Source organism: Salmo salar, chromosome 04 (genome assembly GCF_965601325.2).
Source record: "Salmo salar chromosome 04, fSalSal1, whole genome shotgun sequence".
NCBI lineage: Eukaryota > Metazoa > Chordata > Actinopteri > Salmoniformes > Salmonidae > Salmo > Salmo salar.
This window is the reverse complement of record NC_138294.1, coordinates 48,024,868-48,038,544: the sequence shown is the minus strand read 5'-3', so window position 1 is coordinate 48,038,544 and position 13,677 is coordinate 48,024,868. Positions and strand designations below refer to the sequence as shown.

At 43.8% G+C, this 13,677-nt stretch overlaps 1 protein-coding gene across 5 annotated transcripts in view; it reads left to right on the top strand.

The window, feature by feature from the left end:
• LOC106603123 (signal-induced proliferation-associated protein 1) overlaps nt 1-13,677 on the top strand; it is a 42,788-nt gene that overhangs the window by 1,956 nt on the left and 27,155 nt on the right. Inside the window, exon 1 of one of the 5 annotated variants that reach the window (XM_082974488.1) lies at nt 2,457-2,477. The exons of the other annotated variants lie outside the window; for them this stretch is intronic. The gene's annotated coding sequence lies outside the window, so the exon portion shown is untranslated. Of the gene's footprint in view, nt 1-2,456; nt 2,478-13,677 lie in introns of those variants that run through there. 5 annotated transcript variants of the gene reach the window in all.

The window sequence follows — 13,677 nt, the reverse complement described above, 5'->3', positions numbered from 1 at the left end:
GGCCAGATAAAATGTCCACTCTTAACAGACATTCAACTATTTAATGCAGCAATCTGAACCCAACAGTTATTTACTTGTCAGTCAAATGTAGGTTCATGGATATACCCGCCAGTATTTTAGGCCTAAATAGACTCCCATGTACTCAAACTACGAGAAAAAAAGGTATATTCTCTATTATTTTGACAACATAACAGGAAAAAGCTTTGCCCTCAGACTTTTATCGTTTGTGGACAGTAGGGAGATAGTTGTATTATTGTAGGTATAGAACATTCAGATGTGTGTCTGTGTGTATCTGTGACAGAAGTATGCCTGTTCTAGTTAAAGTAGTGAAGCCGGGCGCTCTCAAAAATAACACTTTTTCTTAGAACATGTTAAAAATGTGGCGCTTTAAATATGCTGTTTTGACCCAAATGATGGGAACTAGCCGTTGGCGTCAGAGCATGTACGTGTCTATATTTGTTCATCTAGCTAGGACTCGTATTGTCACAGTAGGGAGCTATAAAAACCTGTGGGTGTCTGGGACTCTTTTTAAATATGAGAGGCTTTCTGTCAGTCAGCAGGGACCTGTGGCACAAATTCTTCAGCTGAGTGGGAGGAAAGGAGAGGCTGAACAGCTACTCTCTGTGATCGATCAGGCCCACTTGTATTTCCTGCACAATCAAACTGCTACATCACTGTCCATTCCTACACCAGCCCCTGACCACAGAGGACAGATCTATTAAACAACATTGTGTTCCATAGTAAGAGGCATCTGATGAATCAAGGGTGTACGTACAGAACCACTTGACGTCTTAAATGTCTAGATGAAATGTAAATGAACTGTTACATGTTTGTCCTTTGCCAGTTTAATAAGTGGAGATCCTTAAAACATTGAAGGCCAAAATGACTTATATGATGATGATGGAAATAATAGCGAGAGCAGCGGTAGTACACGTTTGTGCCGCAGGATGCTAGCAGAGCCCCGGGGCTAACAGACCCTGCTTGTCTCAGAGGTACTAAAGCTGTGTGTCACCCAGGATTTCAACTCCAGATCACACCACTGCACTCTTTGCATACCAAATTGTATTTCAATGCCAAAAGCAACTCCTCTCCATTGGACCGCTGCAGCGTATAGCCTCTCAACAGTCAACCAACCGTCTTCACATAGCACAACATAGACAGGCGCCTGTCTGACAACAACCTGAGTTTTGTCAAAATGCTATTCAATCTACGTTGAGGCCTACTGTGCTCCACGAGAGAGGAAAGTCACCATGGTGCTCCCACCGTGCCGTGACAAACTGACCTATTTCTACTCTCATCTTTTATGCAAGGACAAATGACAAATCTGAGCAAGAATGACTAAGACTATAGTAAATAGATTTCAGTGGTGTCTTAGGAGAAATAATCAATATGTCCAATCAACATGGATCAATGTTAACGGGCAGATTATCCTCTCCTCTAAAACATGAGTCAGCACCACACCATCTCCCTCATTTGGAGCCATTTTGGGTGACTAGGCCCAGTCTCTATCTCTCCTAGTGAGCAGTATGTCTGTGTGACTGAGGTAGGCTGGTGGCCCAGCAGTGCCACCCCCTATGAGCAGAGCATAGGATGGTAGGATGGTGGATGGCAGTGTAAGCCACTGGGTGGATCCTCTAATCGGCTTGTGCTCTCTTTTGTCACCTGTCCTCTGTGGCCATGCTCTTAATGGGAGCTCAGCCCTCTCTGGAGTGGAGTCACCCTCAGATTTATGTCCCTGGGCTCTAGCCGGCCTATAGCTCTGCTCTGCTGCACAGGACCTGACTGCACAATGAGCAGGACAGGAGAGGAGAGGAGAGAAAAAGGAGAAAGTGATGGGAGGGAGGGAATGAAGGAAAGGAGAGCGAGGCAGAGAGGAGGATTAGAAAGAGAGATGGTGAGAAGTAAATCAAGTACTGTGTTTGTGCAACTGGAAGGAACATGTTTCAACCTGTATTGGCTTGTTGTTTAACTTCTCTAAATTAACATGTTTCAACCCATATTGGTTTGTTGTTTAACTTCTCTAAATTAAGTCTTAATGCAAGTCGAAACGTGTTCTTTCCAGCCCCACAAATGTTTGTGTTTTATTTATAATTAGGATGATGATAAAGATTACTTTGAGATGGCATAAGTTGAATGAAAGCATAACTTCTGTAAATTTGAATGAATTCACACCAGTGGTAGTCGGTCATGTCACATGTTGATCCCTTGATACAGATGTGCATACTGTAAATAACCCACTAGTCAGAAATACTGTAGGCAGTGTGTGTGGAGTTTACTGTCGTCAGTATTATTAATCAACCAGTTATATCATACATACACTAAAAAGCACACACAAACGCCTACTGTCCTCTTTGTTCCGATTCCCATTATAGGAGAAATGCCCTCAGTGACATTCAGTGGTGCTGAAAAGAGATCTAACTCAATACACTCCCACGACATCACTGCTTCCCCATCCTGAGCAAAGACAGATCAAAAAGGTAGAAAACAACCCTGCACGGAGAATCTGTCAGGGGACAACACCTCAGGAACATTACCACAATATCACATCAATGGGTAGATACATACAATATAGTGAAAATCATTACTGCTCTAGCCATGTGGAAAAAGCACTTCATAGTTTTTCTGGACGTCATGTTACAGTCAAGAAGAGGGAAAGAGTCATTGTGAAACTGGCTGGGTTTGCATGTTAATGGCATTGGCAGTAAAGAGAGAGAGAGAGAGAGAAAGAAACAAGAGTTACCAATGAGAAGGGTTAGCTGTGGCACTGGCAGATCTGTTGCACGCCTGTCTGTCCTGCCCTTGTGTGTGCCCCTGAGGCTCGGCACAGACAGCCACCGCACAGGAAACACACAGACAGGATGTGACCTCACAGACTGAGGTGGGGGGCCTCATAGCTAGGTCAGAAACACTGAGCATAGTGCCCTAGCAAGCTCCGATACTCTCCTTTAGTCATTATCATTACTTACAGTGGGGGAAAAAAGTATTTGATCCCCTGCTGATTTTGTACGTTTGCCCACTGATAAAGAAAGGATCAGTCTATAATTTTAATGGTAGGTTTATTTGAACAGTGAAAGACAGAATAACAACAAAAATATCCAGAAAAACGCATGTCAAAAATGTTATAAATTGCTTTGCATTTTAATGAGGGAAATAAGTATTTGACCCCCTCTCAATCAGAAAGATTTCTGGCTCCCAGGTGTCTTTTATACAGGTAACGAGCTGAGATTAGGAGCACACTCTTAAAGGGAGTGCTCCTAACCTCAGCTTGTTACCTGGAAAAAAGACACCTGTCCACAGAAGCCATCAATCAATCAGATTCCAAACTCTCCACCATGGCCAAGACCAAAGAGCTCTCCAAGGATGTCAGGGACAAGATTGTAGACCTACACAAGGCTGGAATGGGCTACAAGACCATCGTCAAGCAGCTTGGTGAGAAGGTGACAACATTTGGTGCGATTATTCGCAAATGGAAGAAACACAAAAGAACTGTCAATATCCCTCGGCCTGGAGCTCCATGCAAGATCTCACCTCGTGGAGTTGCAATGATCATGAGAACAGTGAGGAATCAGCCCAGAACTACACGGGAGGATCTTGTCAATGATCTCAAGGCAGCTGGGACCATAGTCACTAAGAAAACAATTGGTAACTCACTATGCCGTGAAGGACTGAAATCCTGCAGCGCCCGTAAGGTCCCCCTGCTCAAGAAAGCACATATACAGGCCCGTCCGAAGTCTGCCAATGAACATCTGAATGACTCAGAAGACGTTTTTTTTTTTACATTTTGCATTTTTTTACAACTGGTGAAAGTGTTGTGGTCAGATGAGACCAAAATGGAGGTCTTTGACATCAACTCAACTCGCCGTGTTTGGAGGAGGAGGAATGCTGCCTATGACCCCAATAACACCATCTCCACCATCAAAAATGGAGGTGGAAACATTATGCTTTGGGGGTGTTTTTCTGCTAAGGGGACAGGACAACTTCACCGCATCAAAGGCACGATGGACGGGGCCATGTACCGTCAAATCTTGGGTGAGAACCTCCTTCCCTCAGCCAGAGCATTGAAAATGGGTCGTGGATGGGTATTTCAGCATGACAATGACCCAAAACACACGGCCAAGGCAACAAAGGAGTGGCTCAAGAAGAAGCACATTAAGGTCCTGGAGTGGCCTAGCCAGTCTCCAGACCTTAATCCCATAGAAAATCTGTGGAGGGAGCTGAAGGTTCGAGTTGCCAAACGTCAGCCTCGAAACCTTAATGACTTGGAGAAGATCTGCAAAGAGGAGTGGGACAAAATCCCTCCTGAGATGTGTGCAAACCTGGTGGCCAACTACAAGAAACGTCTGACCTCTGTGATTGCCAACAAGGGTTTTGCCACCAAGTACTAAGTCTTGTTTTGCAGAGGGGTCAAATACTTATTTCCCTCATTAAAATGAAAATCATTTTATAACATTTTTGACATGCGTTTCTCTGGATTTTTGTTGTTGTTATTCTGTCTCTCACTGTTCAAATAAACCTACTATTAAAATTATAGACTGATCATTTCTTTGTAAGTGGGCAAACGTACAAAATCAGCAGGGGATCAAATACCTTTTCCCCCACTTTATCATCACTTAGTTACTACACTGATACTCTCCTTTAGTCATTATCATTACTTATCATCACTTAGTTACTACACTGATGCTATCATGTAGTCATTATCATGACTTATCATCACTTAGTTACTACACTGATACTATCCTTTAGTCATTATCATTACTTATCATCACTTAGTTACTACACTGATACTCTCCTTTAGTCATTATCATTACTTATCATCACTTAGTTACTACACTGATACTCTCCTTTAGTCATTATCATTACTTATCATCACTTAGTTACTACACTGATACTCTCCTTTAGTCATTATCATTACTTATCATCACTTAGTTACTACACTGATACTCTCCTTTAGTCATTATCATTACTTATCATCACTTAGTTACTACACTGATACTCTCCTTTAGTTAGTCATTAACATTACTTATCATCACTTAGTTACTACACTGATACTCTCCTTTAGTCATTATCATTACTTATCATCACTTAGTTACTACACTGATACTGTCCTTTAGTCATTATCATTACTTATCATCACTTAGTTACTACACTGATACTCTCCTTTAGTCATTATCATTACTTATCATCACTTAGTTACTACACTGATACTCTCCTTTAGTCATTATCATTACTTATCATCACTTAGTTACTACACTGATACTCTCCTTTAGTCATTATCATTACTTAGTTACTACACTGATACTCTCCTTTAGTTAGTCATTATCATGACTTATCATCACTTAGTTACTACACTGATACTCTCCTTTAGTCATTATCATTACTTATCATCACTTAGTTACTACACTGATACTCTCCTTTAGTCATTATCATTACTTATCATCACTTAGTTACTACACTGATACTCTCCTTTAGTCATTATCATTACTTAGTTACTACACTGATACTCTCCTTTAGTTAGTCATTATCATGACTTATCATCACTAAGTTACTACACTGACACTATCCTTTAGTTAGTCATTATCATTACTTATCATCACTTAGTTACTACACTGATACTCTCATTTAGTTAGTCATTATCATTACTTATCATCACTTAGTTACTCCACTGATCCTCTCCTTTAGTTAGTCATTATCATTACTTATCATCACTTAGTTACTACACTGATACTCTCCTTTAGTTAGTCATTATCATTACTTATCATCACTTAGTTACTACACTGATACTCTCCTTTAGTCATTATCATTACTTATCATCACTTAGTTACTACACTGATACTCATCTCCAGTTCCACTCCCAATATTATTCCAAATACAACCAGACAGTAGCTTCTGTGTCTGTTTACTTTATCATACCTTACAAAAGCGTTTGCCATTGATTTCAACTAAATCAATGTGCTTGGGTCTCTTTCTCACCCTCCACTCCCTTAAAGAGGCATTAATGGTTTGGTGACACTCTGATGGTTGAACTATGAAGCATGACACACACAAACAGATGTAGCCTGCACATGGAAAGGAGCAAAATTAGCTTGTGTCATCAGGCACAGTTAACATATTGGCATGTAGTTCCAGGGCAATGTAAAGAGTACATAGGGGAGACAGAGCCCTAAGTTGATATTGACGCTAGAGAGAGCAGCAGGATGGCTTGTCTGATGCCAGGTATCTACCTATGAGGTGGAAGACAGGCAACCGTAACCACTGTCCTTTCAGTCAGTCACCAGGGTAGCTGTTTAGGCCCCTTGCTTTTCTCAATCTTTACTAACGACGTGCCACTGGCTTTGAGTAAAGCCTGTGTGTCTATGTATGAGGATGACTCAACACTATACACATCAGCTACTACACCAAGTGAAACCACTGCAACACTTAACAAAGAGCTGCAGTCAGTTTCAGAATGGGTGGCAGGGAATAAGTTAGTCCTAAATATTTCCAAAACTAAAAGCATTGTATTTGGAACAAATCATTCACTAAACCCTAAACCTCAACTACATTTCGTAATAAATAATCTGGAAATTGAGCAAGTTGAGGTGACTAAACTGCTTGGAGTATCCCTGGTTTGTAAACTGTCGTGGTCAAACATGTTGATACTACAGTAGCTAAGATGGGGAGAAGTCTGTCCATAATAAAGCGCTGCTCTGCCTACACTATCAACAAGGCAGGTCGTGCAGGCCCTAGTTTTGTCACACCTTGACTCCTGTTCAGTAGTGTGGGCAGATGCCACAAAGAGGGACTTGAGAAAATTGCAGTTGGCTAAGAACAGGGCAGCACGGCTAACCTTTAAAAGTACACGGAGAGCTAACAATAATGACATGCATGTCAATCTCTCATGGCTCAAAGTGGAAGAGAGATTGACTTCATCACTACTTGTTTTTGTAAGAGGTGTTGACATGTTGAATGCACCCAGTTGTCTGTTTAAACTACTAGCACACAGCTCAGACACCCATGCATACCCCACAAGACATACCACCAGAGGTCTCTTCACAGTCCCCAAGTCAAGAACAGAGTATGGGAGGCTCACAGTACTACATAGAGCCATGACTACATGGAACTCTATTCCACACAAATACAACGTCATATAGAACATTGGTTACAAGAGGACAGACCGTGGTGCAGCTGGTGTTGTTTTAGGGACAAAACACAAGTTAAATGTAACCAATCAACATTAGGTCTCATAGGGGTGGTTAGAGTGGAGATTTATAATGAAAGAATTTGGGGTCATATGCAGAGCTTAGCTGGGTAGGTGTGTGTGTGTGTGTGTGTGTGTGTGTGTGTGTGTGTGTGTGTGTGTGTGTGTGTGTGTGTGTGTGAGAGAGAGAGAGAGAGAGAGAGAGAACAAGTGTAGGCGGTGCAGCCGTTTCAGGAGGACTAGGCTTAATTTCGAAGCACAATAGCGGGGATAGTGAGGAAGTGAGGGAGGCCAGTGTCTCTTCCTCTCTGAGAGGACAGGGTAGGGGTGACAGTTCAGACTGCTAGAAATGCTATTGGTGGACAGTCTCTCGGCCTCAGAGCCAGCTGCACAGATAGGAGAGGAAGAACAGTGTGCAGTTCAGCTTCACATAATAGCAGCAGTGATGAAGTGAGGGTCAGTTCCCCTCTCATTTTTGTCACACACATACACCCCCACACACGCCTGCACACACAAGTGCACCCCCCCCCCCACACACACACACACACACGCACAGAGATAGAAAGTCACGGGCAGAATCACACAGTGCAGTTGCAGAGGGACAGCTGTTCTTCCTGCCACTGTGGCGTTTACACTCTTTCATAGAGTCAGCAAAGGCACACAAAGAACGACACAGACACATTCACTCCGACCAACTCTTGCACGCATGCCATGCACTCCCATATACCCACACAAACAAGTCCTTTGAGCATGCGAATTACCAATACCATAGTGAAAATGTTCAAATGCTTTATCACAGTGATGATTGATGGACGTACTAATGTAAGATGGCATAGAGCGAGAGAGACAAAGATGTATCATCCCCAAGGGCGTAGGAGCCGGGGGGGACAGAGGGGACATGTCTCCCCCGCCCCCCAATGTTAGAAGCAGGTATAACACGCTAGAGAATCACCACATTCATTGAGGGATTTTTATTTTTAAATGGCCTCCGCTGCTGGAACGTGAGTCACTTTCCCCACCCCCACTGACTGCTTCATTCTCACTCTTGATTGTTACAAGCAGTGTGGCAGTGTGTGAGTGATAGAAACGGCACTGTGCAGCAGCACCATCATTACTCACTGCACCGGGTAAAGTAACTTTGAAATCTACTTTGAAACAAAAGTATACACCTCACACACATGGTCATGGGCTTATAAAGAAGACACTTGTACCATGTCAGATATAGAGTTGAAATGTATTACATTTTGTGTTTGCATCCCAATATTAAACGTTATATACAACAAAACTGTTTGACATAGATACACCAGATTTTTTTTTTAAATGATGAGGCCACTAGGTCATTTTACTGCAGGAAAGGGCTACGATTTGTCTGTATCCTTTTCACAAAAGTGACCAAAAATTAGCATTTAAAACCTTTTTATTAAATTTTTTATTTATATCCTGGAGCGTGCCCCTTTTTAAGCCCATAACCATGTGTGTGAGGTGTAAACTTATGTTTAGCTAAATGTGTCCCCATGTCAGAGTCGCTCCTACGCCGCTGATCATAACTCTTTTAGTTGGTAGTTTCAGTAAAAGAGGAAGTCAGGGTTTCTGAACCAACTTCCTCTTTCTGCCTTTCTTTCACTGAAATAGGAGGTAACATCAGATTTAAACATGCTTAGTTCATGACATATTGTACATTTATATGTTTCAATAAGCATGGTAAAACACAGATGCAATATGTTTTATCAATGATCAGAATAACAGTAAAACTGGCAAATACTTTTGTTTCCAGACACACACACACACACACACACACACACACACACACACACACTTCTATGATATCAGAGATTTCCAAAGAGGAAGGGACTCATAAGAACTGAGACTGTTTTACAGTATCGAATCCAAAACTTCAGATGACTTCAACTGTGAGATGACTAAATTGGAGCTTTCTCACACACATATTTATAGAAGTCACACACACACACACGATATGGCAGTACACAATTCCATGTACAGTTCTATGAGATAACAAAAATAAGGGTATGGCTGATGTTTTGGATGGCCCAAGTCCCATGGTCAGAGAGTGGGCTTGGGGGGGCTGCCTCATGAATTATTCAACACTGTCTAACTCTAGCCCCCTCTTTTCCCCCTCATTAATAATTGATAGCACGACAGACATATGTTCCATTTCTGAAGGACAGATTTGCGGGAGGACAGCCTCCTCTCAAATAGGAATCTGTTTTTAGTTGTCTTCAGCAGATGCTAACATCAGCACAGCCTAAAGGTGGGCTTGACCTCCACAGACCAACAGCAGAAACAGATGCCCAGTACACTATGTCACAAGGTCCCCCACTGGAGGACACACAGGCAGACAGCAGCCAAACACACTCTGCAAGGTGACATTAAAGGCTTAGCAAAATGACATTGGAAATGAGAGGTGACAATCATTTTTTTGAAACTTCCTTTGTGTGTCCAGTGACATATACTTTAAACTCACGAGGGTAGGAAGGTAGAAGGTTGGGAAGCGATAAGGAGCATGTGTGGAAGGCAGTGAGGGTCGTGTGTTTGCACTCCCACTGACTGCTGTGACTCAGCCTGGAGACGTGCCAGAAGCAGTCAGGGAGACCTGTTCTCCTCATTACCATCATGCTATCATCTGTCAATTGCCACTCCTCAGATCAACATCTGACCTCTGAGACGCGATCATGTGATCCTGTACAGGGTGGTTCCTAAGAACCTTTCCACTTCCCTCCTTCCCCACTGCCACCTTGACAGCTAACCTCTACTCTAAGTCAATCTATTGAGTAGAGGAACTATGTGTCTTTGGAGACCAACAACTCAGACAGACATCTGCTAACTCTATGAAATAAATAAAAACCGAGATAAAATATGGGACAAAAGGAGTGTGCCAGAACCAATCACTTAGCAGTCTCTGGACCTGGCCCAGACCCTACTCAGCGGGCAGAAGCAGAGGGGAAGGATGAAGGGTGATTGGAGGAAGTGTGAGGGAGTAGCAGCATTGGGATTACTTTATTTCCTGAAACCAATTTTGTGTGCAATAACACACCCACTGGCTGTTTTTAGTCTTTGAAACCCGTTTTGTGTTTCCAATGAAATGGTAGTTATGCAGTGTGAATCCAAATGTATCAGGCAGAGCTGGGATCAATAACAGGCCCTGGGATTGGCTGCTGGGCACAGTGTGAACACACAGTTAATTAGCTCAATTTTCCTAAATCAATCATCCCCAATAGTCGATTTAGGCCCTAACGTATCGTAAGCACCAATCACTGTGATTTGGAGGACAGAGGTTGCGTAGCTGGTGGCAGTACTGTGATTTGGAGGACAGAGGTTGCAGAGCTGGTGGCAGTACTGTGATTTGGAGGACAGAGGTTGCAGAGCTGGTGGCAGTACTGTGATTTGGTGGTCAGAGGTTGCGTAGCTGGTGGCAGTACTGTGATTTGGTGGTCAGAGGTTGCAGAGCTGGTGGCAGTACTGTGATTTGGAGGACAGAGGTTGCGTAGCTGGTGGCAGTACTGTGATTTGGAGGACAGAGGTTACAGAGCTGGTGGCAGTACTGTGATTTGGAGGACAGAGGTTGCAGAGCTGGTGGCAGTACTGTGATTTGGAGGACAGAGGTTGCAGAGCTGGTGGCAGTACTGTGATATGGAGGACAGAGGTTGCAGAGTTGGTGGCAGTACTGTGATATGGAGGACAGAGGTTGCAGAGTTGGTGGCAGTACTGTGATATGGAGGACAGATGTTGCAGAGCTGGTGGCAGTACTGTGATATGGAGGACAGATGTTGCAGAGCTGGTGGCAGTACTGTGATATGGAGGACAGATGTTGCAGAGCTGGTGGCAGTACTGTGATATGGAGGACAGAGGTTGCAGAGCTGGTGGCAGTACTGTGATTTGGAGGACAGATGTTGCAGAGCTGGTGGCAGTACTGTGATATGGAGGACAGAGGTTGCAGAGCTGGTGGCAGTACTGTGATTTGGAGGACAGATGTTGCAGAGCTGGTGGCAGTACTGTGATTTGGAGGACAGATGTTGCAGAGCTGGTGGCAGTACTGTGATATGGAGGACAGAGGTTGCAGAGCTGGTGGCAGTACTGTGATTTGGAGGACAGAGGTTGCGTAGCTGGTGGCAGTACTGTGATTTGGAGGACAGAGGTTGCAGAGCTGGTGGCAGTACTGTGATTTGGAGGACAGAGGTTGCAGAGCTGGTGGCAGTACTGTGATTTGGAGGACAGAGGTTGCGTAGCTGGTGGCAGTACTGTGATTTGGAGGACAGAGGTTGCAGAGCTGGTGGCAGTACTGTGATTTGGAGGACAGAGGTTACAGAGCTGGTGGCAGTACTGTGATTTGGAGGACAGAGGTTGCAGAGCTGGTGGCAGTACTGTGATATGGAGGACAGAGGTTGCAGAGCTGGTGGCAGTACTGTGATATGGAGGATAGAGGTTGCAGAGTTGGTGGCAGTACTGTGATTTGGTGGTCAGAGGTTGCGTAGCTGGTGGCAGTACTGTGATTTGGAGGACAGAGGTTGCAGAGCTGGTGGCAGTACTGTGATATGGAGGACAGAGGTTGCAGAGTTGGTGGCAGTACTGTGATTTGGTGGTCAGAGGTTGCGTAGCTGGTGGCAGTACTGTGATTTGGAGGACAGAGGTTGCGTAGCTGGTGGCAGTACTGTGATATGGAGGACAGAGGTTGCAGAGCTGGTGGCAGTACTGTGATTTGGAGGACAGAGGTTACAGAGCTGGTGGCAGTACTGTGATTTGGAGGACAGAGGTTGCAGAGCTGGTGGCAGTACTGTGATATGGAGGACAGAGGTTGCAGAGCTGGTGGCAGTACTGTGATTTGGAGGACAGATGTTGCAGAGCTGGTGGCAGTACTGTGATATGGAGGACAGATGTTGCAGAGCTGGTGGCAGTACTGTGATATGGAGGATAGAGGTTGCAGAGCTGGTGGCAGTACTGTGATTTGGAGGACAGAGGTTGCAGAGTTGGTGGCAGTACTGTGATTCAGCATAGAATACTAGTATGCAATGAGGAAAATTGTATAACACACGATGTTGCTTTGAGGTCTAGTGACACGTATGTTTGGAATCCTTGTTATCGTATCGCACTTCTCTGCAGTTCTAATGAGGGTTTTTGAAATCATTCCAGAAGTACAGAAATACATACTCTTGATGGCCTTTGGTTTGAGTTATCATAGTAATCTGTCCTGCTCCCAATTTCAAGAGATCATTTTAATCCCACATGTGCGTGGAGAACCATGAGCCAAAAACAGAAACAGATCAGGGGAGTCAGATATTTTCAACGGCAGATTGCAGCGTCAGTAACGGCATATAGCTGTTTAATAACAAAGGAACCAGTTTCTATCTTCAACAGAGATAGTAACATACAATAGAATCTGTGAGCCCATCAAGGATCTGTAAACCTAGACGCCTACTGAAACCTTCCATAAGGAACCAGTTTCTATCTTCAACAGAGATAGTAACATACAATAGAATCTGTGAGCCCATCAAGGATCTGTAAACCTAGACGCCTACTGAAACCTTCCATAAGGAACCAGTTTCTATCTTCAACAGAGATAGTAACATACAATAGAATCTGTGAGCCCATCAAGGATCTGTAAACCTAGACGCCTACTGAAACCTTCCATAAGGAACCAGTTTCTATCTTCAACAGAGATAGTAACATACAATAGAATCTGTGAGCCCATCAAGGATCTGTAAACCTAGACGCCTACTGAAACCTTCCATAAGGAACCAGTTTGTCACCTGATAGGTCTGATATGGCCATGGGGCGGATACCAATCCTGGTCATTGATCACATCGAATGGCTGCCTATGGTGATCTTTTTTTCCCAGAGCTGGGCCTGAAGGAAATACATTTCAAGCATGTACCCTACTGTAGGCTACACCAAATATAATATATCATTTATTCACAAATGCTTTTGTTGTTGCTGTTTTTCACCCTCAAAACAATTTGCTGATGAGAAGGAGCTTAAAAACGCATCAGATGTAATCTTCATGTGAGATGTAGGTCAGGAGTTGAACAGAGACTTATGGTTGGTAGGCTGAAGGCTGCCTGGTCTCTCTCTCTGATACAACAGTCCAGTTAGCCATGATTGGAGGGAGAGATATGATGATGACACCCTTCCTCTGAGGGTTAATAAGGTCAGGATGCATATTACATCACTTCCTGCTGTACAGGACGCAGTCTCGAAAGGGAGGAGGGGTCAGAGATGGTGCAAAAAGAAAAGTGTCCAGGAAACATGGCTTCCCTAAAGTGGGCGTATGGTCACCATGGCAGCCCTATGACTCCCTTTTCATAGTAACATCCGGACAGCACACACCCTGGAGCCTTGTCCTGGGTCTAGCATGTACACCAAACAGGATGGAGACCCCACTGCGCTGAACACTCATGCCTCCCAAGCACTGAGGTCAGAGCAGAGCTTGTGAAAGACATTAGAAAACATGAGCCCAACACAGACCTGTGTTCAAATAAATTATTTCA